Source organism: Doryrhamphus excisus, linkage group LG6, assembly GCF_037039965.1.
Source record: "Doryrhamphus excisus strain RoL-2023G ecotype Guam linkage group LG6, RoL_Dexc_Guam_v1.1, whole genome shotgun sequence".
NCBI classification, from domain to species: domain Eukaryota; kingdom Metazoa; phylum Chordata; class Actinopteri; order Syngnathiformes; family Syngnathidae; genus Doryrhamphus; species Doryrhamphus excisus.
The window spans coordinates 24258000-24285129 of record NC_136362.1 but is presented as its reverse complement, the minus strand read 5'-3'; the positions used below and the strand labels follow the sequence as shown (position 1 = coordinate 24285129).

Here is a 27130-nt window from a genome sequence, read left to right as displayed (position 1 = left end):
GAATGTCCCCATGCTGGTAACGGGTGGGGAATACAGTCCGTTGATGAGGATAAGCGGGATGGATTTCAGTGGTTAAAGTCTCCAGCTACCATGAAAACGGTCATGGGCCACGAGCCTGTTCTGAATTCCCCTTTGGCCAATCGACACCACATTAATTCAGCAGCAGTCCTCGTTAGTATAGTGGACAGTATCTCCGCCTGTCCCGTGGAAGACTGGGGTTCGATTCCCCGACAGGGAGTTCCTCTTTTGTATGTCACAATGTCACGTTGAACCTTGAGTCGGGTTGCGGTTGCAACAACCAGTCCGGTTAAACAAACCCTTCTCATTAGAACAAAACCTCTCTTAATCTTCTTCTCACGGTGTTCAGGTGTCTTGTACAATCTGACAGTCTTTTGCTGCCAAATCCTTCCAGGCGTGGATAATGGAGCTGACCAGGAAAATGCCAGCTGTGGGATTTCAACCAGAGCCTCCTGAGCGTAAGGGACCTTAATCTGGCGCCTTCGATCACTCATCCACCCAACCTAAAATGGTGCCCTGATCAGGAAAAAAAAAACGTTGACCTTGTGAGGTTCACTGACAACAGAGGACACTCAAAAGGAGCCGTACAAAGCAGGGTACTTGTACAGATGTCGGCAGCAGAGTGGCGCAGCGGTAGCGTGCTGGGCCCATAACCCAGGCACGATGGATCGAAACCATCCTCTGCTATGGCTGTGCTCTTTACGTGTCCTTTGAAGAGCTTGCAGATGTATTGTCTTTGTTACTTAGCTGACCTGGTCCAGTAAAGAGTTCACGCTTCCTTGACTGCTGTTCTCGATGCATTTATTGCTCTTGAGTGCATTCACACGCCATTGCGGGACATTGAAGCATCGTGAAACACCGCAACTGTCCTCACTAGTCCATTGATACTCTTATGGACTTGAAGAATCCCAGCCAGTTTCCGTTTGTTTCGGGGAACCTCCTCCTCTTTGACGATCACCACATCTCCAACTTGCATGTTTCTTCTTGGCGTATGCCATCTTTGTCTCAGAGCAATGTTGGTCAGATACTCCTTCCACCATTTGTTCCAGAACTATTCTGACAAATATTGCAATTATCTCCATCTCATTTTAGTATACAAGTCCATCCATCCATCCATTTTCCTCCGCTTATCCAGGTCCAGGTCGCGGGGGGCAGCAGTCTTAGTAGGGAAGCCCAGATTTCCCGGTGACCGGCCACCTCCTCCAGCTCCACCGGGAGGACACCAAGGTGTTCCCAGGCCAGCTGTGAGACATAATCCCTCCAGCGTGTCCTCGGTCTGCCCCGGGGCCTTTTCCCAGCTGGGTATGCCCGGAACACCTCACCAGGGAGGTGTCCGGGAGGCATCCGGACTAGATGCCTGAGCCACCTCAACTGACTCCTCTCGATGTGAAGGAGAAGCGGCTCTACTCTGAGCCCTCCCGGATGACTGAGCTCCTCACCCTATCTCTTAGGGTGAGTTCAGCTACCCTACGGAGGAAACTAATTTCAGCCGCCTGTATCCGAGATGTCATTCTTTCTGTCATGACCCAAAGCTCATGACCATAGGTGAGGGTGGGAACATAGATCGACCGGTAAATTGAGAGCTTTTTTAACCACGACGGTCCGTTACAGCGACCGCATTACTGTAGAGGCTGCGCCGATCCGTCTGTCGACCTCACGCTCCGACTTTCCCTCACTCGTGAACAAGACCCCGAGATACCTAAACTCCTCCACCTGGGGTAGGACCTCATTCCCAACCCGGAGGGAGCACTCCACCCTTTAACGACTGAGAACCATGGCCTCTGATTTGGAGGTACTGAGTCTCATCCCAGTCGCTTCACACTCAGATGCAAACCGTCCCAGTAAGCGCTGAAGGTGACAACCCGTAGAGGCCATAAGAACCACATCATCTGCAAATAGCAGAGATGAGATTCTAAGGCCCCTGAAACAGATTCCCTCAACACCTTGGCTGCGCCTAGAAATTCTGTCCATGAAAATTGTGAACAGAATCGGCGACAAAGGGCAGCCTTAGCGGAGGCCAACGTTTACCGGAAACAGGCTCGACTTACTACTGACAATGCCAACCAGACTCCTGCCCCGTTTGTACAACGACCAGATAGCACGTAGTAGCGCGCCACCAATCCCCCCAAAGTACGCCACGAGGGACACGGTCGAATGCCTTTTCCAGATCCGCAAAGTACATGTAGACTAATGAAGACCAAGATGGTGGCGCGTCAACAACGCGAGGCTCAGCGTCTCTCCAGATTTTGCAAATCCGCTGTGTTTTATCTGCTCCTCGCTGTTTTTTTTTTTCATCCAGTACAGTGCTGCTTTAACATCCTATAGCAGACAGGAGCTCCTAGACATAAAGTCCTCCAACTCGGACCGTTTTATCGCCAATCTCCGACTCATCCCGGAGATCTCCAGGACACCGGAGGCTGCCTTTACCCAGCATTTTCCTTGCTAATGTCCAATCTCTGATCAACAAAATGGACGAACTACGACTCTTTATCACCAAAAACAAACGGATTATGTACTCAAACGTCATGATTTTCACAGAGACTTGGCTTAACAGCAGCATCCCGAACAATGCTATCGAGTTAGCAGGACGCTCCATCCTTAGGGCAGACAGGACTGCGGACTTTGGTAAAACCAAAGATGGAGGTTTGTGCATTTATATAAGCAATGCTTGGTGCACAAACTCTGTTATCACAGAGAGTCACTGCTCACCTAATGTTGAGCAAAGGAACCAAAATAGTTATGAGATTGGACCTTCTCTGCCAACGCCGCATCAGCAGGGGAAATAGCTCAAATGGTACAGCGCTCGCTTAGCATGTGAGCGGTAGCGGTATCAATGCCCGCATTCTCCATAAACTCCTTTGTTTTACTGATGAAATGTTCCCAAGTAGCGAATACTAATCCGGGCCCCAATCCCTATGTCTTGGCCAAATACAGCCATAGGTATCACCCTAAACTGGATTCAGAATCCAGAGTGCTAACCATTACACCATGGAACCCTTTGTTTTGGATGTGACTGGCACCTTCTGGCGTATTCTTTCCTGGCAGACATAACATAAGAAACAGCTTGTCTTTCGAGCCGGACTTGAACCAGCGACCTAAGGATGCCAGCTTGAACCTCTACAGTCCTCCGCTCTTCCAACTGAGCTATCGAAGGTCTTGTTGTACAAGGACCAGATAGCACATAGTAGCGCGCCACCAATGGCATCCACCTTAGGGCCACAGCCGCCTCGACAATGGAGGCACAGAACATCCCTGCCTCCTTCTGGATCTTGCAGGTCACTGGGAAGATATTCGGCTCAAAGGACCATTTGGTCCCGAACATGAAACTTTTGATCTGAGTGTCCGGGATTCAAGTCCCTGTTCAGGTGACAAGGTCTGAGGTCCACTTGCAAATGCCTCATTTTGCCCTCAAAATACAAGGACAACAGGACAACACCTTGGTGCTTTATGGAAAATACATGAGGAGCCTGGCTTTTAACTGTAACTGGAAAGGCTTGTGGCCCCGCACACAAACCAAGTATCTTCTGATCAGCTGATCCTTAACATCAGCTGTCACAGACATTGGCGTCGTTTGGGGACCTCATCCTGATCCACGGTTACCACTGATTTGTAGAGTAAGTCAATAAGTCATCATACTCTTACAGGAAGACTCAGTCCAAACATTCAATTGCTGCAGGGCCCTTAGGGCCACAGCCGCCTCGACAACGGAGGCACAGAACATCCCTGCCTCCTTCTGGATCTTGCAGGTCACTGGGAAGATATTCGGCTCAAAGGACCTTTTGGTCCCGAACATGAACCTTTTGATCTGAGTGTCCGGGATTCAAGTCCCTGTTCAGGTGACAAGGTCTGAGGTCCACTTGCAAACGCCTCATTTCGCCCTCAGAATACAAGGACAACACATTGGTACTTTATGGAAAATACATGGAGAGCCAGGCTTTTAAATGGAACTAGAAAGACTTGTGGCCCGCACTGTCAGAAGTGGGATTTGAACCCACGCCTCATTAGAGACTGCACCCTGAATGCAGCGCCTTCGACCGCTCGGCCATCCTGACCCTTCACGTCTGGCTCCTTCTGTTCCATGAGAAACTAGGTCAGCTGTGGAATTGATCAAACATCACGATGGCCACATCAATAAAAACTGATATCTAGAGCAGCAAAAGGCCCGATTAGCTCAGTCGGTAGAGCATGAGACTCTTAATCTCATGGTCATGGGTTCGAGCCCCATGTTTGGCGATTCAGCAGTTTTATTGATACATCTGTTTTCCTGTTGAAAAGTGTTCAACATGCAGAAAACATTTCATTCCAAATACATAAAAACAAGTCTTTTGACCAAAGGCCCGGGGGCTCACTTCGTGTTCAAGTCCCTTCAGAGATCAAGCACATGTCCTCGTTCCTATTTGTCACCTTGATTTTTTTTGTAAAAGAAGGACTTCAAAGGGGCGGCACGGCGGTCTAATGGTTAGCGCGCAGACCTCACAGCTTGGAGACCAGGGTTCAATTCCCACCCTTGGCCATCTCTGTGTGGAGTTTGCATGTTCTCCCCGTGCATGCGTGGGTTTTCTCCGGGTACTCCGGTTTCCTCCCACATTCCAAAAACATGCTATTGTCCATAGGTATGAATGTGAGTGTGAATGGTTGTTTGTCTATATGTGCCCTGTGATTGGCTGGCGACCAGTCCAGGGCAGTACCCCGCCTCTTGCCCGAAGACAGCTGGGATAGGCTCCAGCACCCCTGCGACCCTCGTGAGGGAAAGCAGTAGAAAATGCGGTAGAAAAGCGGTAGAAAATGAATGAATGAATGAAGGACTTCAAAGGCCTTGTTTCCACCCAGTTTCGAACTGGGGACCTTTTGCGTGTTGTATCCAGTCGTATTGACTATTGCAATGCCCTGCTTTCTGGTCTTCCTAAAAGAAGTCTACAACTTTTACAACTTTAAAATCACTGCATTGGCTCCCTGTATGTTTCAGGATCCATTTGAAGGTTCTCTTAATGGGCTTTTCTTCAACAAAACATCAAGACATCATAATTGCGGCTTGAAAGAAACACCTTAGCCACCCTCTGGGTCACTTTGATATCTCGGTGGACTCAACTTGTGCCCTTGGAGTCAATGGTTTGTAAATGTCTGGATGGCTGGATGGCCTTTTGAAGAATGAAGTTAAGGTCCTTTCAGCCAGCCAATAAGCCTTTTCAAACTATTTGCCAAGTCACAACATAAACAGGGATTGTTCTGAAAACCGGGCTTGAACCAGGGACCTTTAGAACTTCAGTCTAACATTCTCCTAAGTGAGTATTTCAGCTTCTAAAGTGGTGTTCTGCTTTTTCAGTCGTGGGTAAAAGTGGGGGCAGGGTGAAGCTGTGTCTGTGCCACGTATGTTGCTGTGTAGCTTCTCATCTTGGGTTGGAATGTCCCCATGCCGGTAACGGGTGGGGAATACAGTCCGTTGATGAGGATAGGCGCTACAGAAAATGGGAAGGATTTCACTGATTGAAGTCTCCAGCTACCATAAAAACGGTCATGGGCCACAAGCCTGTTCTGAATTCCGCTTTGGCCAATCGACACTACATCGACTCAGTAGCAGTCCTTGTTAGTATAGTGGCCAGTATCTCCGCCTGTCACATGGAAGATTACGCGGTTCGATTCCCAGATGGGGAGTTCCTGTTTTGTATGTCACGTTGAACCTTGAGCAGGGCTGCGGTTGCAACAACCAGTCCGGGAGAACAAGACCTCTTATTCATCTTCTTCTCCAAATGGTAGAGCGCTCGCTTAGCATGTGAGAGGTAGCGGGATCAATACCCGCATTCTCCATAAACTTCTTTGTTTTTTGATGAAATGTTCCCAAGTAGCAAATACTAATCCGGGCCCCAATCCCGATATCTAGGCCAAATACAGCCATAAGTATCACCCTAAACTGGATTCAGAGTCCAGAGTGCTAACCATTACACCATGTAACCCTTTGTTTTGGATGTGACTGGCACCTTCTGGCGTAACAATGGAGGCTTTGCAAACCAGGACAACAACTTTACTCTTTACGGCGTCCCATTGCGGTTGTGGCTGAGAATGCCACTATTGACTGAATTTGGATTAGATAATCAAGTCTTGTGGTGGAGAGTCTCAGGTGTAGAGTCTCAGGTGGAGAGGTGTGACGTTTCTGATCGAATTCAGAGGTCATCAGTTGGTCCTGAAAACGGTCTTGGCACTTCTTTTCACGATGAAAGGTATGAAAACAGCCCTGTTGCATTGGCCGGGAATCGGACCCGGGTCTACCACGTGGATTGATCCTGGACTCATTTCCGATCCTAACATCTCTTTTACAAAAGGCAAAGAACTCCTAGAAGACTGCGGGCATTGATCCCACAACAAGACAAGACAAGGTGATACCTATGGCTGTATTTGGCCTAGATATCGGGATTGGGGCCCGGGTTAGTGTTTGGTACTTGGGAACATTTAATCACAAAAAACAAAAGAGATTTTGGAGAATGCGGGCATTGATCCCGCTTCCTCTCACATGCGAAGCGAGCGCTCTACCATTTGAGCTCATTCCCCTGCTGTTGCAGCGTTGGCAGAGAAGGTCCAGTCTTATAATTATTTTGGTTCCTTTGCTGGACCACGTCAAAGCGACACAGTATCTGCCTTTCTGAGTGCAGACCTAAAGCAGTCCCTGGTGGTCTAGTGGCTAGGATTCGGCGCTTTCACCGCTGCGGCTCGGGTTCGATTCCCGGTCAGGGAATTGACATTTGGATGGAGTCGCCAGATGGTCAACCTCCCCCCTGTAGGCGAACTTGTCGTCCACAGTACCTCGGCGAAGACAGCAGTACAATGCACAGATACAGCTTCACCCTTCCCCCACTTTAGGCCCAGACAGAAAAAGTAGAACCCACCATCACAGCTAAAATAGCCCACTTGGGAGAGCGTTGAACTGAAGTTCTAAAGGTCCTCACAATAAACCTCACTCCTCCTGATGGTCGTCACGTCTCTCAATAATGGGGCGTTAAAATGTGGATTTTCAAAAGGACAAAGACAATCCATCTGCAACCTGGTCAACGGACACGTAAACAGTGCAGGTACCCTGCTTTGTGCAGCTCCTTTTCAGTGTCCTCCATTGTCAGCGAACCTCACAAGGTCACAGTTTTTTCCTGATCAGGGCACCGTTTTAGGTTGTGTGGATGAGTGGTCTAAGCACCAGATTAAGGCTCCTTTTGCTCAGGGGGCACTGGTTGTTGCACAATTTTCCACAGGAAAGAAATCTTGACGATGTATCACCAAAGGTGCCCCCTGATGCACTCCTTTGGTTTAAGAATAGTCTAAGTGTTAGAATAAAATGTAGATACAGGTATTATTTTGTTTGTTATCACCCTTATATCCATTTGCTTAGATAATAGAAAGAGTGTTTGAATGTGCTGAAGAAGGAATGTTCTCGTGACCCTGATCAGAGACCCCCCAGTGACCCCCAGGTCCTGGAGGTGCCTGGATGCACCAACAGCGACTCTGCAGATGCTCATGTTAATCCTGCAAGAATGTGTCAAGATAAAGAACTCATAAAACATTAAAAGTAGTTGCTCTCACAGATACACACACACATATAGACAAACAAATACAGCTTGTGCAACTGTCTTCTCCGCCCCCCCTTAGAGTTGCACGACCATGTAGTAGGGACCCCCGAAAGAGAATAAAAAGAGAGGAGGGTGAACTGCATATTCAGAGTGGAGCGGCATGACACTGGGTATGTTGTTTCACTCTCCTCGCTGCGAGCAACTTTGAATATTGTTGTCTGTCTCTTCTGTATTTCTGTATTTAAGTGTTTTTACAAGTGTCACAGGAGTTTGAACCTGACATTTACTTGGTCCTTCGAGCCGGATCCCAAGATACCTGAGGAGTCCAGTTGTGGAGCGGACAAGACAGAAAGACCGTGGCCACGGCAGACAAAACCCTTTGATGGGCTGTCTTCTCAGCTCAACAACTGGAAGCTGAAGGTTGACGGGATACCGACGGAAGAGAAGACAACAAACAGTAAGACACTTTTGATCAGAGTGTAGATTAAAAGGGCGCTGTCCCTTTGTGTTGTGAGTGAAAGGGTGTCATCCCTTTGTGTTAAAGCAGGGGTGGGCAAACTGAGACCTGGGGTCCACATGCAGCCCGAAGGGTTTTTGACCCCGAGAGCTGAGTGCGGCCCGCGAGTCAATAAGGTTGTCACCCGGTGCTAAAAGCCTTGTGTGTACTAGACGCTGGCAAGCAAAAAGACGGACTCGACAGTCTTCTGTGGGAAGACGAGCTGGCAGTCTTGTGTAATAAGATGGACCCACAGTGTTACGGAGTTGGCGGTCTTTCACAATAAGACAGAGTTGGCAGTTTTTGGTACAAAGACGGAGTTGGCGGTCATGTTAGGCTAGAAAAGGAGTGCCTCCGCGGTGAAAGGCCTTTTCGGAGTTTGAATGTGAAAACGTTTTCAAAGTACGAATGAGTGTGTGAATGGGAGATTTTGTCACTAGACAGGTCTTCATATTAAAGGGTGAGAAAAAGAGTCTTTGAGGAAGCAGAGGCAAGAATTCTCCGCCCTCACCGGGGTAGAAGCTTGAGAATTACCTCAAAGAAAAGTTCATTACTCTCTCACTGACAAACAACCCTGTTGTTAGTTTTCCCTAGGAAGCTCATCACAACAGGGACCAAATTATTCCCAAGATGGGAAATAAAAGTGGGAAACCACAAGTCAAAAGGGAGGAACTAAAGTGCAAGGATTAGTGTTATGTGTTTCAGCACCAACCAACCAAAATAAAACATCTAGAAATATGGATTAACGAGTATGGTTTTGACGGACAATTATCAATCCCTAAATTAATTAAATTGCAACAGGATATTGCGAAAAAGAACAAGAATCAAACCAATAAAATGCAAAAGGAAGGGTATGATGACCTGTCATATTGGAAGGAGCTGGCAGAAAAAAGACAGAAAGGCCAGGCTAAAATGAAGAAAGAAAGGAAGGCGAGAGAAAGAGCAGAAAGCGAACGTTTTAAAAAGGAAGAGTTACAAAACACAGTAAAAGTAACTGAGAAGAAAGACACAGACACGTTTTATACACACAAGGAAGATAACGAAAGTACAGTTATGCCAACCACAAGAGCGAGCAACAGCAGTCAAAATGAAGGTACAGTAGGTGGACAACCACGAGGGTATCCACAGTTACCTGAACCTCCACATTATGAGGACCATGGTGCCAGACCATCAGCATCAAACCCTCCCCAGACAAGAGCTAAACCTCTTTCTGTTGAGTGGTCGAAACAGATGGGAGAAGTATTTTCTCCTAAATCGCCACCTAGTGTTATACCGGAAAACGATGCGTTTCCAATGATAGAAGTACCGAACCCTAATGTAGCCAATGATGAACGTCCCACAATCCTAGTGTATCGTACATGGACACAGGATGATGTAAAGAAGGCCTTAGATGGTGTCACACCTGTAAAAGAGGACGGCGTAAGATTTATTACAGACATGAACAACTTGAGAATATCATACCACCTGAACGGAATAGAAGTACAACAAGTGTGGATGACAGCCTTAGGGCCAGAGTGGTGTCTGTGTAAAGGAAATTGGAGCCCCACATATGGCAATGACCAACCTGTGTGTCACGGTTCGGCTTGAGAGCTTTAAAGTTCGACCCCAGGATGCAGAAAGCAGGACCAGTTGCAGGTGAATTATATTTATTTTGTGCAATAATAGCAGCAAAAGGAAAAAGCACTCAACTTGCTGACGGACAAATGATAATGATCCCACGAAGGGAGAAGCGCACACCTGAACTAAATAAGGGGACAAATTAGGCACAGGTGTGGGTAACCATGGCAACTAAGGAAAAGGAGGCAAAAGAGGAAGTCCAATACAAAAAGTTCAAAATGGAAACCAAAGCCCAAACGGGGAACTCAAACATAAACTGTCACGTGCAAACCCACACAGAGCGTGACAGTAAACCCCCCTCAAGGACGGATCCCAGACGACCGAAACAGTTCAGAGGGAAGGGTGGTGGGGGGACCGGAGGTGGGTTGCCGACGGGACCCTTCAGGGGGCCGGCCGGGGCGGCAGGCCCGGCGGAGCCAACAAGACCCCTCCACGTGATGGAGGGAATGGTTGGGACGGTATACACCCTCCGGGGGGCGCCCTCGACCAAGCGCGAGGTAGGCATCCTCAGGCGGGCGCCCTGGGTGTAGAACCAGGTCTCCGGCCGAAAGTCTAGAGGCCGTCCGGCGAAGAAGCAGGCATCCGGCCCCGACGCGGAGACGGCGAAGAAGCAGGCATCCGGCCCCGACGCGGAGACGGCGAAGAAGCAGGCATCCGGCCCCGACGCGGAGACGGCGAAGAAGCAGGCGTCCGGCCCTGACGCGGAGACGGCGAAGAAGCAGGTGTCATCCCTGCCAGAGCCTCTCCATCTGCTCCAGCAGGCCCTGCTCCTAGTCTTGCCGGTGGAGTGGGCTGTGCCTCCTCACTCCCCCCGCAGGTGGCGCCATCCTCCCCTTCTATTGGCAGGCTGGGCTGTGCCTCCAGCGTAGCCCAGCAGGTGGTACTAGCCCCCCCCTCTCGTAGGCGGATCCCAGACACCGTCATCAGAGGGAGCCGAAACCAGGGAAGGGAGGAGGGAGGCTTGGAGGAGGGTCACTGGCTCCTCCAGGTCAGCAATCCCGGCCGCAGCCACTTCCTTGGGCTTGAAGCTGCGCGGCTTGGGCACGGGCGGGATCCGGGACGCCACGCAGCTTGGCACGGGAGCCGGGTCTTGGGAACCCCAGGGGCTGCGCGGCTTGGGCACAGGCGAAAACTGAGACGCCACGCAGCTTGGCGCAGGAGCCGGATCTTGAGAACACCTGGGGCTGCGTGGCTTAGGGACTGGAGGAATCTGTGGAGTCACGCAGCTTGGCACGAGAGCCGGGGTTTGAGGAACCTTAAAGCTGCGTGGCTTGGGGACTGGAGGAATCTGTGAGGCCACGCAGCTTGGCACGGGAGCCGGGTCTTGGAAACCCCAGGGGCTGCGTGGCTTGGGAACTGGAGGAATCTGAGAGGCCACGCAGCTTGGCACAGGAGCCGGGTCTTGAAAACCCCTGGGGCTGCGTGGTTTGGGCACAGGGGGAATCCGTGGCGTCACACAGCTTGGCGTGGGAGCCGGGTCTTGAGAAACCCTGGAGCTGCGGGGTTTGGCCACTGGAGGAAACAGTGGCGTCACACAGCTTGGCGTGGGAGCCGGGTCTTGAGAAACCCTGGAGCTGCGGGGTTTGGCCACTGGAGGGGAACGTGTGCCGTGCTCCTCTTCGTATTGTGCGAGAGGCAACAGGGATGTGGAAGAGGTGGTCGGCTGGAGTTCGGCGTGCTGACGTGCTGCGGGGGCCATCAATAGTGGCGTGATGGGCCGGCACTCAGCGACGGTGTGGGGGGTTAATGCCGCCTCGGCATGGTGTGGCGAGGAGAAATTGATTGGCTTCACCCTTTGACGCTGTGAAGCCTTCGGCACTAGCGTGCAGTCCGGCCCCCATTCCATGGTCTCCAGCTCCTCCGGCGTGTACCTCGCACGCGCCTGCTCCAACGTCTTGAAAAAGTGCCGGGTCCACTCGGCGAACTCGAGATCTCCGTCGGGTTCATCGAAGCCGGCATGGCAGGAGGGCGGGTGCGCCTTGGCTTGGCGTGGAGGGGAGAACGAGCGTGGCTTCGCCTTCCGGCACCGCGTCTTGCGTCGCCGACGCGGCCGGTCTGGGGTGTCGTCGGTCGGTCCGGGATAAAACCACGCCATTGAGACGAGCGTGTCGTCCGGCCCGCGCACCACATCCTCCAGTTCCCATGGCGGTCTCGCCGTCTCCTCGTCTTCCATGGCTTTGAAAAGCTGCCAGGTCCAGAAATCGCTCTCTGCGAGGTCGCCTTCATTTGGTGGGATCATTCTGTCACGGTTCGGCTTGAGAGCTTTAAAGTTCGACCCCAGGATGCAGAAAGCAGGACCAGTTGCAGGTGAATTATATTTATTTTGTGCAATAATAGCAGCAAAAGGAAAAAGCACTCAACTTGCTGACGGACAAATGATAATGATCCCATGAAGGGAGAAGCGCACACCTGAACTAAATAAGGGGACAAATTAGGCACAGGTGTGGGTAACCATGGCAACTAAGGAAAAGGAGGCAAAAGAGGAAGTCCAATACAAAAAGTTCAAAATGGAAACCAAAGCCCAAACGGGGAACTCAAACATAAACTGTCACGTGCAAACCCACACAGAGCGTGACACTGTGGCCCATAATGACCCCACATTGGAGCAAAGAATCAATCAGTTGGAAGAGAGAGTCCTAGCAAAGTTCAGGAAAAGAGCTAATTACACAACAATAGGACAATGCAAACAAAAGCATGACGAATCATTTGATGAGTATAGAGTGCGTATGATTACGGTATTCAAACAAAATAGCGGCCTTGCTGAAGATGATGACCCCACAGGCCCATACCAACAACAGTTAAAGAACGCAATACATGCTAATTCAAATCCTGGCATAAAAGGGGGGGTCGATAAACATTTCATTGGAATGCCCACAGCAACTATGGCATACTATATCACACACGTGCAGCATGCAGCATGCAAAATGCAGGTGTTAAGTAACAAAAATAGGATGCAAAAAGGTCACTTCTCCCGTGATTGTGACAAAGGCCAGTTTAGAAGGCAAGACCAAAAGCCATATTCAGCATGACTAGGCTTGTCTTAACAAATACAACTAGAACCAAATGATGAATAAGTAGTACAATTAGAATTTACAAGAGGTATTTGCCTTTGAACATCCCCGACCGGAAGTCACATTGGAAGTGAATGGTAAGACAATCAGATTCCTGACTCGGGAGCATGTAGAACAACTTGCAGATATGAATTTCTACATTTTAGATCTGCAGGCAATACATGGCTCAGGACTGCAGGAGGAAAATTTGACAATAGTGGTCAACTCCCTACCAATAACGTTGTGGTCTCTAGGTCCATCAGATGTAGGACTAATTAAAAGTGCCCAACCTGTACAAATTAAAGCTAAAAATGATTACAGACCATGTGTTAGGCAATACCCAATAAAACCAGATGCATATGAAAGAATAAAACCAGTGAAAGGTGTGAAGTGAGACTGAGGTCATGTACTCAGTCTTACTACAAGAGTATGGTGCAAAGAAACGACCAATAGCATACTACTCTTCTAAGCTAGATGCAGTAGCATGCGCCATCATACATTGTGTGCGGGCTGTAATAGCAGCATCTAAGGCCGTGGAAACAAGTGCAACCATTGTATTGTTCCATCCACTAGTACTGAAAGTACCTCATGTGGTTTCCACCCTGCTATTACAGACTAACATGACATTTTTGTCTCCTGCTAGACATCTGTCTTGTATGGCGACACTTTTGTCCCAACCACACTTAACACTTGAGCGATGCACTACGCTCAACCCAGCTACCCTTCTACCACTCCCTTAGGAAAGCGAAACACAATGATTGTGATGAACTAACAACACAAACTGCAAAGTGTAGACCAGACTTATTAGATCAGGCACTAACAAAAAGAGAAGATTTTTGTAGATGGTTCCTCAAAGAAAAATAATTTTGGACAAACAATAACAGGCTATGCAGTTGTTACACAAGATATGGTGTTGAAAGCAGAGCCGTTACCATCCTCTTATTCTGCACAAGCAGCAGAATTAGTAGCACTTACATGCAAACTAATGAAAGGTCAAAAGGTGACGATTTAAACTGATAGCCAATATGTATATTCAACAGTACATACCTTTGCACAATACTGGCAAAACAGAGGTATGATAACATAAACAGGAAAACCAGTAACTCATGCATGATTATTAACAGCATTACTAGAAGCAGTGCAATTACCAAAACAAATTGCATTGCATGTAAATACATGGGACATACAAATAATACTAATACCCTAAGGAAATGCGTTCGCTGACAAAATGGTAAAACAAGCGGCACTAAAGGAACTGAACCATCTTAAGACTGAAAAATTACAAGTAGACTTTGAGTTTAGTCAGAAATGCAAGGTCCAAAACAAAGTCCAAAACAGGAAATTGACCACTGGCTTAGGAATAAAGCAACCCTGGACAAAAAAGTTTATATGTCGACAGATAAGAAACCAATCTTGCCAAAAAAGTGTAAAAGTGGGCTGATATTTTGAGCCATGGTGTTACACATGTCTCAACAGGAGGGATGTGTCACACTATTAACACCCACTTTAATTCGTATTTAAAAAATCGTATTCAAAAAATTTTTGTTGAGCGTTTTTAGTGTGTGCAAAACACAACGTCCAGGACAACTTGTGACCGAGGTGTGGCCAATTTCCAAAACCACAATGTTAATTTCAAGTAATACACATGGACCTTATTGAGCTAAATAAAAGTGAAGGAAAGTCAGCCCTGATTCTTGCATCCCAGAGCTGTTGTAGATTGGCTTCAGATAGGATGGAATAGGGATTATGTGTATGAGATGGACCAGGATCCTGTTCCTGGACCAGATACTTGTTCCTTCACCCCATTATCTTTATTACCTCCTGAGTTTAGTTTTCCAATGAGTGAATGGCCATTAATGCCTGAGACCATCCTGGCCTTTTGGTTCTCCCACAATGATCTCTGCAAAGATAACACGAGACGCAGCACATGATGCTGTGTCCTGACCTTCTACTAGAGGTTGACAGTGCCTCAGTGTCTCAAAGTGGACCATGATCTTGATCGCACACCTCCACCCTTGCTCTGCCAACAACCTGACAACAACATCCTGATTCAACAACAGCATGCATGAGTCCTCTCATCTCACCAGCCATGCCATAGTGTCCAGTTTTATCTTCACCATGACCTGAAGATCCATCACATGAACTGTGCTCTGACAGCAAACGGTCACCTCCAGACATGCATTGTGACTCACTTTCCAAGACTACCGAAGAGTTCAGAAGATGTTTGCTGACATGGTGTTTATGGTGACGACAATCACATCACCAGCCACTAAAGTGGAATGTGGCCGACTCAGAACAAGGACAAGCAAGCACCAGAAATGGCCACCTGCAAGGAGGACATCTAGAGGAGAGACTGGAACAGCAATATGACCCTGGCATGTGCAGCAAAGGAGACTTTGGACCAAAGACTTGATGGAGGACTTTCTTAACAAGCAAGGTGGAAGGAAGCAAGGAGGTGGGGTGTGATGGGATCATGCCTACTCTGACTCATCTGATGCACACACAAACGCATGCACACACACACACACGAACACGCACACACACAAGCAGTACTCGAGAGCAGACATGTGGTGTTGATGTCTTACATCGATGCCATCGGCGTGCCACGAGGGGTACGACCAGAATACAAACTAGTAAATCAGATTGCATCAGGCTTGGAGGAAAGTTTTATCCCATGGATAAGTTGACAAAAATGTGGATAGGATTAACTACCTCCACTATGACATACAAAAGCTTGGGAACTACATCGAGGCCGGACTCACAGCAATTGGAGAAAAACTCCATGCCAATTCACTCATGGCCTTCCAGAATCGCATCGCCTTGGATGGACTTCTGGCACATCAGCAAGGAGTGTGCGCCATGTTCGGCGACCAATGTTGCATGTCCATCCCCAACAATACAGATTCCACAGGAATGCTGATGTGTGCGATCTCTGGTTTAAAGGCGCTAAACACCAAGATGAAGAACACTGGTGTTAACACTGAGGTGTTTGGTGACTGGTGGAGAGCATTTTGGGGACAATGGTCTCCTTATGTGATGTCCGTGCTTATTGCACTCGCTGTTGCCCTTCTTTTGTGTGCCTTATGTGGATGTTGTATCCCTATCTTGAAGATTAGAATCACATAGACTGTCTATTTAACCATGGCACCAATGACAACAAGGTAAATGAAATGTAACCCCCTACTGGTGGCAGGTGGCAGCGATGACAGTGATGATGACTAGGACAGCCATTATAGATATGCTCCTAACTTGTTTCTGACTTGTACTTTGACTCAGATGATGAGAACACTTCCGTTTAAATGTAAGCAAATTTTCTGACAAAGATGACCTGCGAGGAAACAACCGAGAGGAGACCCGAAGAGCGACTGCAAACAGATAAAAGCGTGATAAACAGGAGGGAAATGTTAGAATAAAATGTAGATACAGGTATTATTTTGTTAGTTATCACCCTTATATCCATTTGCTTAGACAATAGAAAGTGTTTGAATGTGCTGAAAAAGGAATGTTCCCGTGACCCTGATCAGAGATCCCCCAGTTACCCCCAGGTCCTGGAGGTGCCTGGACGCACCAACAGCGACTCTGCAGATGCTCATGTTAATCCTGCAAGAATGTGTCAAGATAAAGAACTCATAAAACATTAAAAGTAATTGCTCTCACATACACACACACACATAGACAAACAAATACAGCTCGTGCAACTGCCTTCTCGACCCCCCCTTAGAGTTGCACGACCATGTAGTAGGGACCCCCGAAAGAGAATAAAAAGAGAGGAGTGTGAACTGCATACTCAGAGTGGAGCGGCATGTCACTGGGTATGTTGTTTCACTCTCCTCGCTGCGAGCAACTTTGAATATTGTTGTTTGTCTCTGTCTCTGTTGTCTGTATTTCTGTATTTAAGTGTTTTTACAAGTGTCACAAGTGTTTGAACCTGACAGATTGACAATTGTCCAAATGGACACCTGAAGGAAATGGAAATGGAAACCTGAAGGAAGGGGCTTTTAAGGGGACTGGTGAAGTCAAAAAGCAGTTGCCAAACAATGAAACACGACGATGTGTCCAAAGTGGGGGCAAATTGACAATTGTGCAAATGGACAAAGATTTCTCCTTTGTAGGGAAAATTGTTCCAGAAATAATGGGCTTTTCTTCAACAAAACAAGACATCATAATTGCGGCTTGAAAGAAACACCTTAGCCACCCTCGGGGTCACTTTGATATCTCAGTGGACTCAACTTGTGCCCTTGGAGTCAATGGTTTGTAAATAGGCTTGTAACCTCCTCTAACCTTGTCTGGATGGCTGGATGTCTGGCCTAATCTCATGGTTGTGGGTTCGAGCCCCATGTTGGGCGGTTCAGCAGTTTTATTGATACATCTGAAAGATATCTTTCCTGTTGAAAACTGTTCAACATGCAGAAAACATTTCATTCCAAATACACAAAAACAAGTCTTTTGACCAAAGGCCTGGGGGCTCACTTCGTAGGGCATCAGACTTTAAATCTGAGTGTCAAGAGTTAAAGTCCCTTCAGAGATCAAGCACATGTCCTTGTTCCTATTTGACACCTTAACTTTTTTGTAAATGAGGAACTTGAATGGCCATGTTTCCACCCAGTTTCGAACTGGGGACCTTTTGCGTGTTAGGCAAACGTGATAACCACTACTCTATGGAAACCTAAAGGAGGGGGCTTTTAAGGGGACTGGTGAAGTCACAAAGCAGTTGCCAAACAATGAAACACGACGATGTGTCCAAAGTAGGGGCAGATTGACAATTGTGCAAATGGACAAAGATTTCTCCTTTGTAGGGATCATTTTTCCAGAAATAATGGGCTTTTCTTCAACAAAACAAGACATCACAATCACGGCTTGACAGAAACACCTTAGCCACCCTCGGGGTCACTTTGATATCTCGGACTCAACTTGTGCCCTTGGAGTCAATGGTTTGTAACCTCCTCTAACCTTGTCTGGATGGCTGGATGTCTGGCCTTTTGAAGAATGAAGTTAAGGTCCTTTCAGCCAGCCAATAAACCTTTTCAAACTATTTGCCAAGTCACAACATAAACAGGGATTGTTCTGAAAACCGGAATTGAACCAGGGACCTGTAGAACTTCAGTCTAACTTTCTCCTAAGTGAGTATTTCAGCTTCTGAGGTGGTGTTCTGCTTTTTCAGTCGTGGGTAAAAGTGGGGGCAGGGTGAAGCTGTGTCTGTGCCATGTATGTTGCTGTGTACCTGGTCCAGTGTGTTCTCATCTTGGGTTGGAATGTCCCCATGCCGGTGACGGGTGGGGAATACAGTCCGTTGATGAGGATAAGAGCTACAGAAGATCCCTGCCTCCTTCTGGATCTTGCAGGTCACTGGGAAGATATTCGGCTCAAAGGACCATTTGGTCCCGAACATGAAACTTTTGATCTGAGTGTCCGGGATTCAAGTCCCTGTTCAGGTGACAAGGTCTGAGGTCCACTTGCAAACGCCTCATTTTGGACAACAGGACAACACCTTGGTACTTTATGGAAAATACATGAGGAGCCGGGCTTTTAACTCGAACTGGAAAGCCTTGTGTCCCCGCACTGTCAGAAGTGGGATTTGAACCCACGCCTCATTAGAGACTGCAACCTGAATGCAGCGCCTTCGACCGCTCGGCCATCCTGACCCTCCAGGTCTCACTCCTTCTGTTCCCTGAGAAACTAGGTCAGCTGTGGAATTGATCAAACATCAGGATGGCCACATCAATAAAAAACAGAACAAAAAATGATATCTAGAGCAGCAAAAGGCCTTATTAGCTCAGTCGGTAGAGCATGAGACTCTTAATCTCATGGTCGTGGGTTCGAGACCCATGTTGGGCGGTTCAGCAGTTTTATTGATACATCTGAAAGATATATTTCCTGTTGAAAACTGTTCAACATGCAGAAAACATTTCATTCCAAATACACAAAAACAAGTCTTTTGACCAAAGGCCTGGGGGCTCACTTCGTAGGGCATCAGACTTTAAATCTGAGTGTCAAGAGTTAAAGTCCCTTCAGAGATCAAGCACATGTCCTTGTTCCTATTTGACACCTTAACTTTTTTGTAAATGAAGGACTTGAATGGCCATGTTTCCACCCAGTTTCGAACTGGGGACCTTTTGCGTGTTAGGCAAACGTGATAACCACTACACTATGGAAACCTGACCGAAGGGGCTTTTAAGGGGACTGGTGAAGTCACAAAGCAGTTGCCAAACAATGAAACACGAAGATGTGTCCAAAGTAGGGGCAGATTGACAATTGTGCAAATGGACAAAGATTTCTCCTTTGTAGGGATATTTTTTCCAGAAATAATGGGATTTTCTTCAACAAAACAAGACATCACAATCGCGGCTTGAAAGAAACACCTTAGCCACCCTCGGGGTCACTTTGATATCTCAGACTCAACTTGTGCCCTTGGTGTCAATGGTTTGTAACCTCCTCTAACCTTGTCTGGATGGCTGGATGTCTGGCCTTTTGAAGAATGAAGTTAAGGTCCTTTCAGCCAGCCAATAAGCCTTTTCAAACTATTTGCCAAGTCACAACATAAACAGGGATTGTTCTGAAAACCGGCCTTGAACCAGGGACCTTTAGAACTTCAGTCTAACTTTCTCCTAAGTGAGTATTTCAGCTTCTGGGGTGGTGTTCTGCTTTTTCAGTCGTGGGTAAAAGTGGGGGCAGGGTGAAGCTGTGTCTGTGCCATGTATGTTGCTGTGTACCTGGTCCAGTGTGTTCTCATCTTGGGTTAGAATGTCCCCATGCCGGTAACGGGTGGGGAATACAGTCCGTTGATGAGGATACGAGCTACAGAAAATGGGAAGGATTTCACTGATTGAAGTCTCCAGCTACCATAAAAACGGTCATGGGCCACAAGCCTGTTCTGAATTCCGCTTTGGCCAATCGACACTACATCGACTCAGTAGCAGTCCTTGTTAGTATAGTGGCCAGTATCTCCGCCTGTCGCATGGAAGATTACGCGGTTCGATTCCCAGACGGGGAGTTCCTGTATTGTATGTCACGTTGAACCTTGAGCAGGGCTGCGGTTGCAACAACCAGTCCGGGAGAACAAGACCTCTTATTCATCTTCTTCTCCAAGTGCTCAGCTGTGTTGTACAATCTGACAGTCCTTTGCTACCAAAACATTCCAGTCGTGGATAATGGACCTGACCAGGAAAATGACAGCTGTGGGATTTCAACCAGTGGCTCCTGAGCGAAAGGAGCCTTAATCTGGTGCTTTAGACCACTCATCCACACAACCCAAAACGGTGCCCTGATCAGGAAAAAACTGTGACCTTGTGAGGTTCGCTGACAACGGAGGACACTGAAATGGAGCTGCACAAAGGAGGGTACCTGCACTGTTTACGTGTCCGTTGACCAGGTAGACCAGGATTCAATTGGCGGACTTGGAATTGTTTTTATGTGCAGTGACAGCAGTTCACAGACAGCGCTTAAAGATGACCCGAACCGTTCGACCGAGGACCAAGACAAATCCTATCTCCAGTCAAAACCTAACCAAATGTCAGTTCCCTGACCGGGAATCAAACAACGGCCGCGGTGGTGAGAGCACCAAGTCCCAGCCAGTAGACAACCAGGGACTGCATCATGGCTGCACGCTGAAAGGCAGAGACTGTGTCGCTTTTGACCTTCTCTGCCAACACTCCATCAGCAGGGGAATTAGTTCAAATGGTAGAGCGCTCGCTTAGCATGTGAGAGGTAGCGGGATCAATGCCTGCATTCTCCATAAACTTCTTTGTTTTTTGATGAAATGTTCCCAAGTAGCGAATACTAATCCGGGCCCCAATCCCGATATCTAGGCCAAATACAGCCATAGGTATCACCCCAAACTGGATTCAGAGTCCAGAGTGCTAACCATGGAACCCTGTGTTTTTTCATGTGACTGGCACCTTCTGGCGTAACAATGGAGGCTTTGCAAACCAGGACAACAACTTTACTCTTTACGGCGTCTCATTGCGGTTGTGGCTGAGAATGCCACTATTGACTGAAGTTGGATTAGATAGTCAAGTCTTGTGGTGGAGAGTCTCAGGTGTGGAGTCTCAGGTGGAGAGGTGTGATGTTTCTGATCGAATTCAGAGGTCATCAGTTGGTCCTGAAAACGGTCTTGGCACTTCTTTTCACGATGAAAGGTATGAAAACAGCCCTGTTGCATTGGCCGGGAATCGGACCCGGGTCTACCACGTGGATCGATCCTGGACTCATTTCTGATCCTAACATCTCTTTTACAAAAGGCAAAGAACTCCTAGAAGACTGCGGGCATTGATCCCACAACAAGACAAGGTGATACCTATGGCTGTATTTGGCCTAGATATCGTGATTGGGGCCCGGGTTAGTGTTTGGTACTTGGGAACATTTAATCACAAAAAACAAAAGAGATTTTGGAGAATGCGGGCATTGATCCCGCTTCCTCTCACATGCGAAGCGAGCGCTCTACCATTTGAGCTCATTCCCCTGCTGTTGCAGCGTTGGCAGAGAAGGTCCAGTCTTAGAACTATTTTGGTTCCTTTGCTGGACTATGTCAAAGCGACACAGTCTCTGCCTTTCTGAGTGCAGACCTACAGCAGTCCCTGGTGGTCTAGTGGCTAGGATTCGGCGCTTTCACCGCTGCGGCTCGGGTTCGATTCCCGGTCAGGGAATTGGTAAAGCATTTAACTGCAGATCAAGAGGTCTCCGGTTCAAATCCGGGTGTCCCCTGATGCACTCCTTTGGTTTAAGAATAGTCTAAGTGTTAGAATAAAATGTAGATACAGGTATTATTTTGTTTGTTATCACCCTTATATCCATTTGCTTAGATAATAGAGAGAGTGTTTGAATGTGCTGAAGAAGGAATGTTCTCGTGACCCTGATCAGAGACCCCCCAGTGACCCCCAGGTCCTGGAGGTGCCTGGATGCACCAACAGCGAGTGTGTTGTGAGTGAAAGGGTGTCATCCCTTTGTGTTAAAGCAGGGGTGGGCAAACTGAGACCTGGGGTCCACATGCAGCCCGAAGGTTTTTTGACCCCGAGAGTGCGGCCCGCGAGTCAATAAGGTTGTCACCCGGTGCTAAAAGCCTTGTGTATACTAGTTGCAAGCAAAGAGACGGACTCAACAGTCTTCTGTGGGAAGACAAGCTGGCAGTCTTGTGTAATAAGATGGACCCACAGTGTTACGGAGTTGGCGGTCTTTCACAATAAGACAGAGTTGGCAGTTTTTGGTACAAAGACGGAGTTGGCGGTCATGTTAGGCTAGAAAAGGAGTGCCACCGCGGTGAAAGGCCTTTTCGGGGTTTGAATGTGAAAACGTTTTCAAAGTACGAATGAGTGTGTGAATGGGAGATTTTGTCACTAGACAGGTCTTCATATTAAAGGGTGAGAAAAAGAGTCTTTGAGGAAGCAGAGGCAAGAATTCTCCGCCCTCACCGGGGTAGAAGCTTGAGAATTACCTCAAAGAAAAGTTCATTACTCTCTCACTGACAAACAACCCTGTTGTTAGTTTTCCCTAGGAAGCTCATCACAACAGGGACCAAATTATTCCCAAGATGGGAAATAAAAGTGGGAAACCACAAGTCAAAAGGGAGGAACTAAAGTGCAAGGATTGGTGTTATGTGTTTCAGCACCAACCAACCAAAATAAAACATTTAGAAATATGGATTAACGAGTATGGTTTTGACGGACAATTATCAATCCCTAAATTAATTAAATTGCAACAGGATATTGCGAAAAAGAACAAGAATCAAACCAATAAAATGCAAAAGGAAGGGTATGATGACCTGTCATATTGGAAGGAGCTGGCAGAAAAAAGACAGAAAGGCCAGGCTAAAATGAAGAAAGAAAGGAAGGCGAGAGAAAGAGCAGAAAGCGAACGTTGTAAAAAGGAAGAGTTACAAAACACAGTAAAAGTAACTGAGAAGAAAGACACAGACACGTTTTATACACACAAGGAAGATAACGAAAGTACAGTTATGCCAACCACAAGAGCGAGCAACAGCAGTCAAAATGAAGGTACAGTAGGTGGACAACCACGAGGGTATCCACAGTTACCTGAACCTCCACATTATGAGGACCATGGTGCCAGACCATCAGCATCAAACCCACCCCAGACAAGAGCTAAACCTCTTTCTGTTGAGTGGTCGAAACAGATGGGAGAAGTATTTTCTCCTAAATCGCCACCTAGTGTTATACCGGAAAACGATGCGTTTCCAATGATAGAAGTACCGAACCCTAATGTAGCCAATGATGAACGTCCCACAATCCTAGTGTATCGTACATGGACACAGGATGATGTAAAGAAGGCCTTAGATGGTGTCACACCTGTAAAAGAGGACGCCGTAAGATTTATTACAGACATGAACAACTTGAGAATATCATACCACCTGAACGGAATAGAAGTACAACAAGTGTGGATGACAGCCTTAGGGCCAGAGTGGTGTCTGTGTAAAGGAAATTGGAGCCCCACATATGGCAATGGCCAACCTGTGGCCCATGATGACCCCACATTGGAGCAAAGAATCAATCAGTTGGAAGAGAGAGTCCTAGCAAAGTTCAGGAAAAGAGCTAATTACACAACAATAGGACAATGCAAACAAAAGCATGACGAATCATTTGATGAGTATAGAGTGCGTATGATTACGGTATTCAAACAAAATAGCGGCCTTGCTGAAGATGATGAACCCACAGGCCCATACCAACAACAGTTAAAGAACACAATACATGCTAATTCAAATCCTGGCATAAAAGGGTGGGTCGATAAACATTTCATTGGAATGCCCACAGCAACTATGGCATACTATATCACACACGTGCAGCATGCAGCATGCAAAATGCAGGTGTTAAGTAACAAAAATAAGATGCAAAAAATAGACACCTTTGTTATAGATAACGGAGAAATCCTCTTTCAAAGTCAAGGACGATTCAGAGGAAAAGGTAGAGGAAGAGGTAGAGGAACAGGTAGACAGAATGTACGAAGCTATCCCAACACTACTGGATGTTGGAATTGCGGTGAAGAAGGTCACTTCTCCCGTGATTGTGACAAAGGCCAGTTTAGAAGGCAAGACCAAAAGCCATATTCAGCATGACTAGGCTTGTCTTAACAAATACAACTAGAACCAAATGATGAATAAGTAGTACAATTAGAATTTACAAGAGGTATTTGCCTTTGAACATCCCCGACCGGAAGTCACATTGGAAGTGAATGGTAAGACAATCAGATTCCTTTGTGACTCGTGAGCATGTAGAACAACTTGCAGATATGAATTTCTACATTTCAGATCTGCAGGCAATACATGGCTCAGGACTGCAGGAGGAAAATTTCAAAATAGTGGTCAACTCCCTACCAATAACGTTGTGGTCTCTAGGTCCATCAGATGTAGGACTAATTAAAAGTGCCCAACCTGTACAAATTAAAGCTAAAAATGATTACAGACCATGTGTTAGGCAATACCCAATAAAACCAGATGCATATGAAGGAATAAAACCAGTGATAGCAGATTTGTTAATAGCTAAAGCCTTAGTAGAATGTAACAACTCAAAATGGAACATCCTTATTTTTCCAGTGGGAAAAAGTGCCACTCTCTGTGGGATGGAGAATGATACAGGACAAGTTGTAAATCAAGCTGTGGTGGCCAGAGCACCTTGTGTGCCTGACCCAAACACTGTTAAATTCTTTACGAACAAATGTCACATAGTTCACCATAGTAGACATCAGTAATACATTCTTCTCCATTCCAATAGAGAAAGAAAGTCAGTTCTGGTTTGCATTTACGTTTGCGGAAAAAATATACATACACACGCCTACCGCAAGGATATTGTGAAAGCCCGATAATTTATTCACAAACAATGATAGCCATTATGTCTATGTTTAACCCCCAAATGAAAGCCAGATATTACTATATGTAGATGACATCCTACTAGCGTCACCAGATAGGAAGTCATGTGAAGAAGACACAATAGCCTTTTGCACCATTTAGCGAAAAAAGGCCATAAAGTGAGTAAAGACAAGCTACAATTTTGTAGGCAATGAGAGAAGTATTTAGGCCATCAGTTGACAGGGCAAGGATGAACTATTCTAGCGGAGAGGAAACAAGCAATTTTAAATGCACCTAAACCACAAACAAAAAAGCAAATGATGTCCTTCTTAGGATTCACTAATTAGATGTAGATGTTGGATTCCGAATCATGCACAAATAGTGTCACCATTAACAAACTTAATGTATACAAATGACGTCACTCTTACAGTGGAATGAGGATCAGAAAAAGCATTTTGTGAAATTAAAAGAGTACTGGTAGGAAGTACGATTCTAGCACTACCTGATTACAGCAAAACATTTAAACAAACAGTAGATTATAAAGGTGTGAAGTGAGACTGAGGTCATGTACTCAGTCTTACTACAAGAGTATGGTGCAAAGAAACGACCAATAGCATACTACTCTTCTAAGCTAGATGCAGTAGCATGCGCCATCATACATTGTGTGCGGGCTGTAATAGCAGCATCTAAGGCCGTGGAAACAAGTGCAACCATTGTATTGTTCCATCCACTAGTACTGAAAGTACCTCATGTGGTTTCCACCCTGCTATTACAGACTAACATGACATTTTTGTCTCCTGCTAGACATCTGTCTTGTATGGCGACACTTTTGTCCCAACCACACTTAACACTTGAGCGATGCACTACGCTCAACCCAGCTACCCTTCTACCACTCCCTTAGGAAAGCGAAACACAATGATTGTGATGAACTAACATCTCAAACTGCAAAGTGTAGACCAGACTTATTAGATCAGGCACTAACAAAAAGAGGAGATTTTTGTAGATGGTTCCTCAAAGAAAAATAATTTTGGACAAACAATAACAGGCTATGCAGTTGTTACACAAGATATGGTGTTGAAAGCAGAGCCGTTACCATCCTCTTATTCTGCACAAGCAGCAGAATTAGTAGCACTTACATGCAAACTAATGAAAGGTCAAAGGGTGACGATTTATACTGATAGCCAATATGTATATTCAACAGTACATACCTTTGCACAATACTGGCAAAACAGAGGTATGATAACATAAACAGGAAAACCAGTAACTCATGCATGATTATTAACACCATTACTAGAAGCAGTGCAATTACCAAAACAAATTGATGTATGTAAATGCACGGCACATACAAATAATACTAATACTGATACCCTTAGGAAATGTGTTCGCTGATAAAATGGCAAAACAAGCGGCACTAAAGGAACTGAACCATCTTAAGACTGAAAAAATTACAAGTGGACTTTGAGATATTGGCAGAGATGCAACAACAAAGTCCAAAACAGGAAATTGACCACTGGCTTAGGAATAAAGCAACCCTGGACAAAAAAGTTTATATATCGACAGATAAGAAACCAATCTTGCCAAAAAAGTGTAAAAGTGGGCTGATATTTTGAGCCATGGTGTTACACATGTCTCAACAGGAGGGATGTGTCACACTATTAACACCCACTTTAATTCGTATTTAAAAAATCGTATTCAAAAAAATTTTGTTGAGCGTTTTTAGCGCGTGCAAAACACAACGTCCAGGACAACTTGTGACCGAGGTGTGGCCAATTTCCAAAATCACAATATTAATTTCAAGTAATACACATGGACCTTATTGAGCTAAATAAAAGTGAAGGAAAGTCAGCCCTGATTCTTGCATCCCAGAGCTGTTGTAGATTGGCTTCAGATAGGATGGAATAGGGATTATGTGTATGAGATGGACCAGGATCCTGTTCCTGGACCAGATACTTGCTCCTTCACCCCATTATCTTTATTACCTCCTGAGTTTAGTTTTCCAATGAGTGAATGGCCATAAATGCCTGAGACCATCCTAGCCTTTTGGTTCTCCCACAATGATCTCTGCAAAGATAACACGAGACGCAGCACAGGATGCTGTGTCCTGACCTTCTACTAGAGGTTGACAGTGCCTCAGTGTCTCGGAGTGGACCATGATCTTGATCGCACACCTCCACCCTTGCTCTGCCAACAACCTGACAACAACATCCTGATTCAACAACAGCATGCATGAGTCCTCTCATCTCACCAGCCATGCCATAGTGTCCAGTTTTATCTTCACCATGACCTGAAGATCCATCACATGAACTGTGCTCTGACAGCAAACGATCACCTCCAGACATGCATTGTGACTCACTTTCCAAGACTACCGAAGAGTTCAGAAGATGTTTGCTGACATGGTGTTTATGGTGACGACAATCACATCACCAGCCACTAAAGTGGAATGTGGCCGACTCAGAACAAGGACAAGCAAGCACCAGAAATGGCCACCTGCAAGGAGGACATCTAGAGGAGAGACTGGAACAGCAATATGACCCTGGCATGTGCAGCAAAGGAGACTTTGGACCAAAGACTTGATGGAGGACTTTCTTAACAAGCAAGGTGGAAGGAAGCA

General features: G+C 46.6%; 7 non-coding genes across 7 annotated transcripts; 2 read left to right on the top strand and 5 right to left on the bottom strand.

The window, feature by feature from the left end:
* Positions 1-3085: 3085 nt before the first annotated feature.
* On the bottom strand, positions 3086-3172 carry trnay-gua (transfer RNA tyrosine (anticodon GUA)). Its single transcript is given in 2 exon segments — positions 3086-3121; positions 3136-3172. It is a non-coding gene; the product is annotated as a tRNA-Tyr (tRNA).
* An 816-nt stretch (positions 3173-3988) lies between these two features.
* On the bottom strand, positions 3989-4070 carry trnal-cag (transfer RNA leucine (anticodon CAG)). The gene has a single exon. It is a non-coding gene; the product is annotated as a tRNA-Leu (tRNA).
* A 2603-nt stretch (positions 4071-6673) lies between these two features.
* On the top strand, positions 6674-6745 carry trnae-uuc (transfer RNA glutamic acid (anticodon UUC)). Its single transcript has one exon. It is a non-coding gene; the product is annotated as a tRNA-Glu (tRNA).
* A 10579-nt stretch (positions 6746-17324) lies between these two features.
* On the bottom strand, positions 17325-17397 carry trnav-aac (transfer RNA valine (anticodon AAC)). The gene has a single exon. It is a non-coding gene; the product is annotated as a tRNA-Val (tRNA).
* An 894-nt stretch (positions 17398-18291) lies between these two features.
* trnal-cag (transfer RNA leucine (anticodon CAG)) lies at positions 18292-18373 on the bottom strand. Its single transcript has one exon. It is a non-coding gene; the product is annotated as a tRNA-Leu (tRNA).
* Positions 18374-18813: 440 nt separating this feature from the next.
* trnav-aac (transfer RNA valine (anticodon AAC)) lies at positions 18814-18886 on the bottom strand. Its single transcript has one exon. It is a non-coding gene; the product is annotated as a tRNA-Val (tRNA).
* A 2415-nt stretch (positions 18887-21301) lies between these two features.
* On the top strand, positions 21302-21373 carry trnae-uuc (transfer RNA glutamic acid (anticodon UUC)). Its single transcript has one exon. It is a non-coding gene; the product is annotated as a tRNA-Glu (tRNA).
* Positions 21374-27130: the final 5757 nt, after the last annotated feature.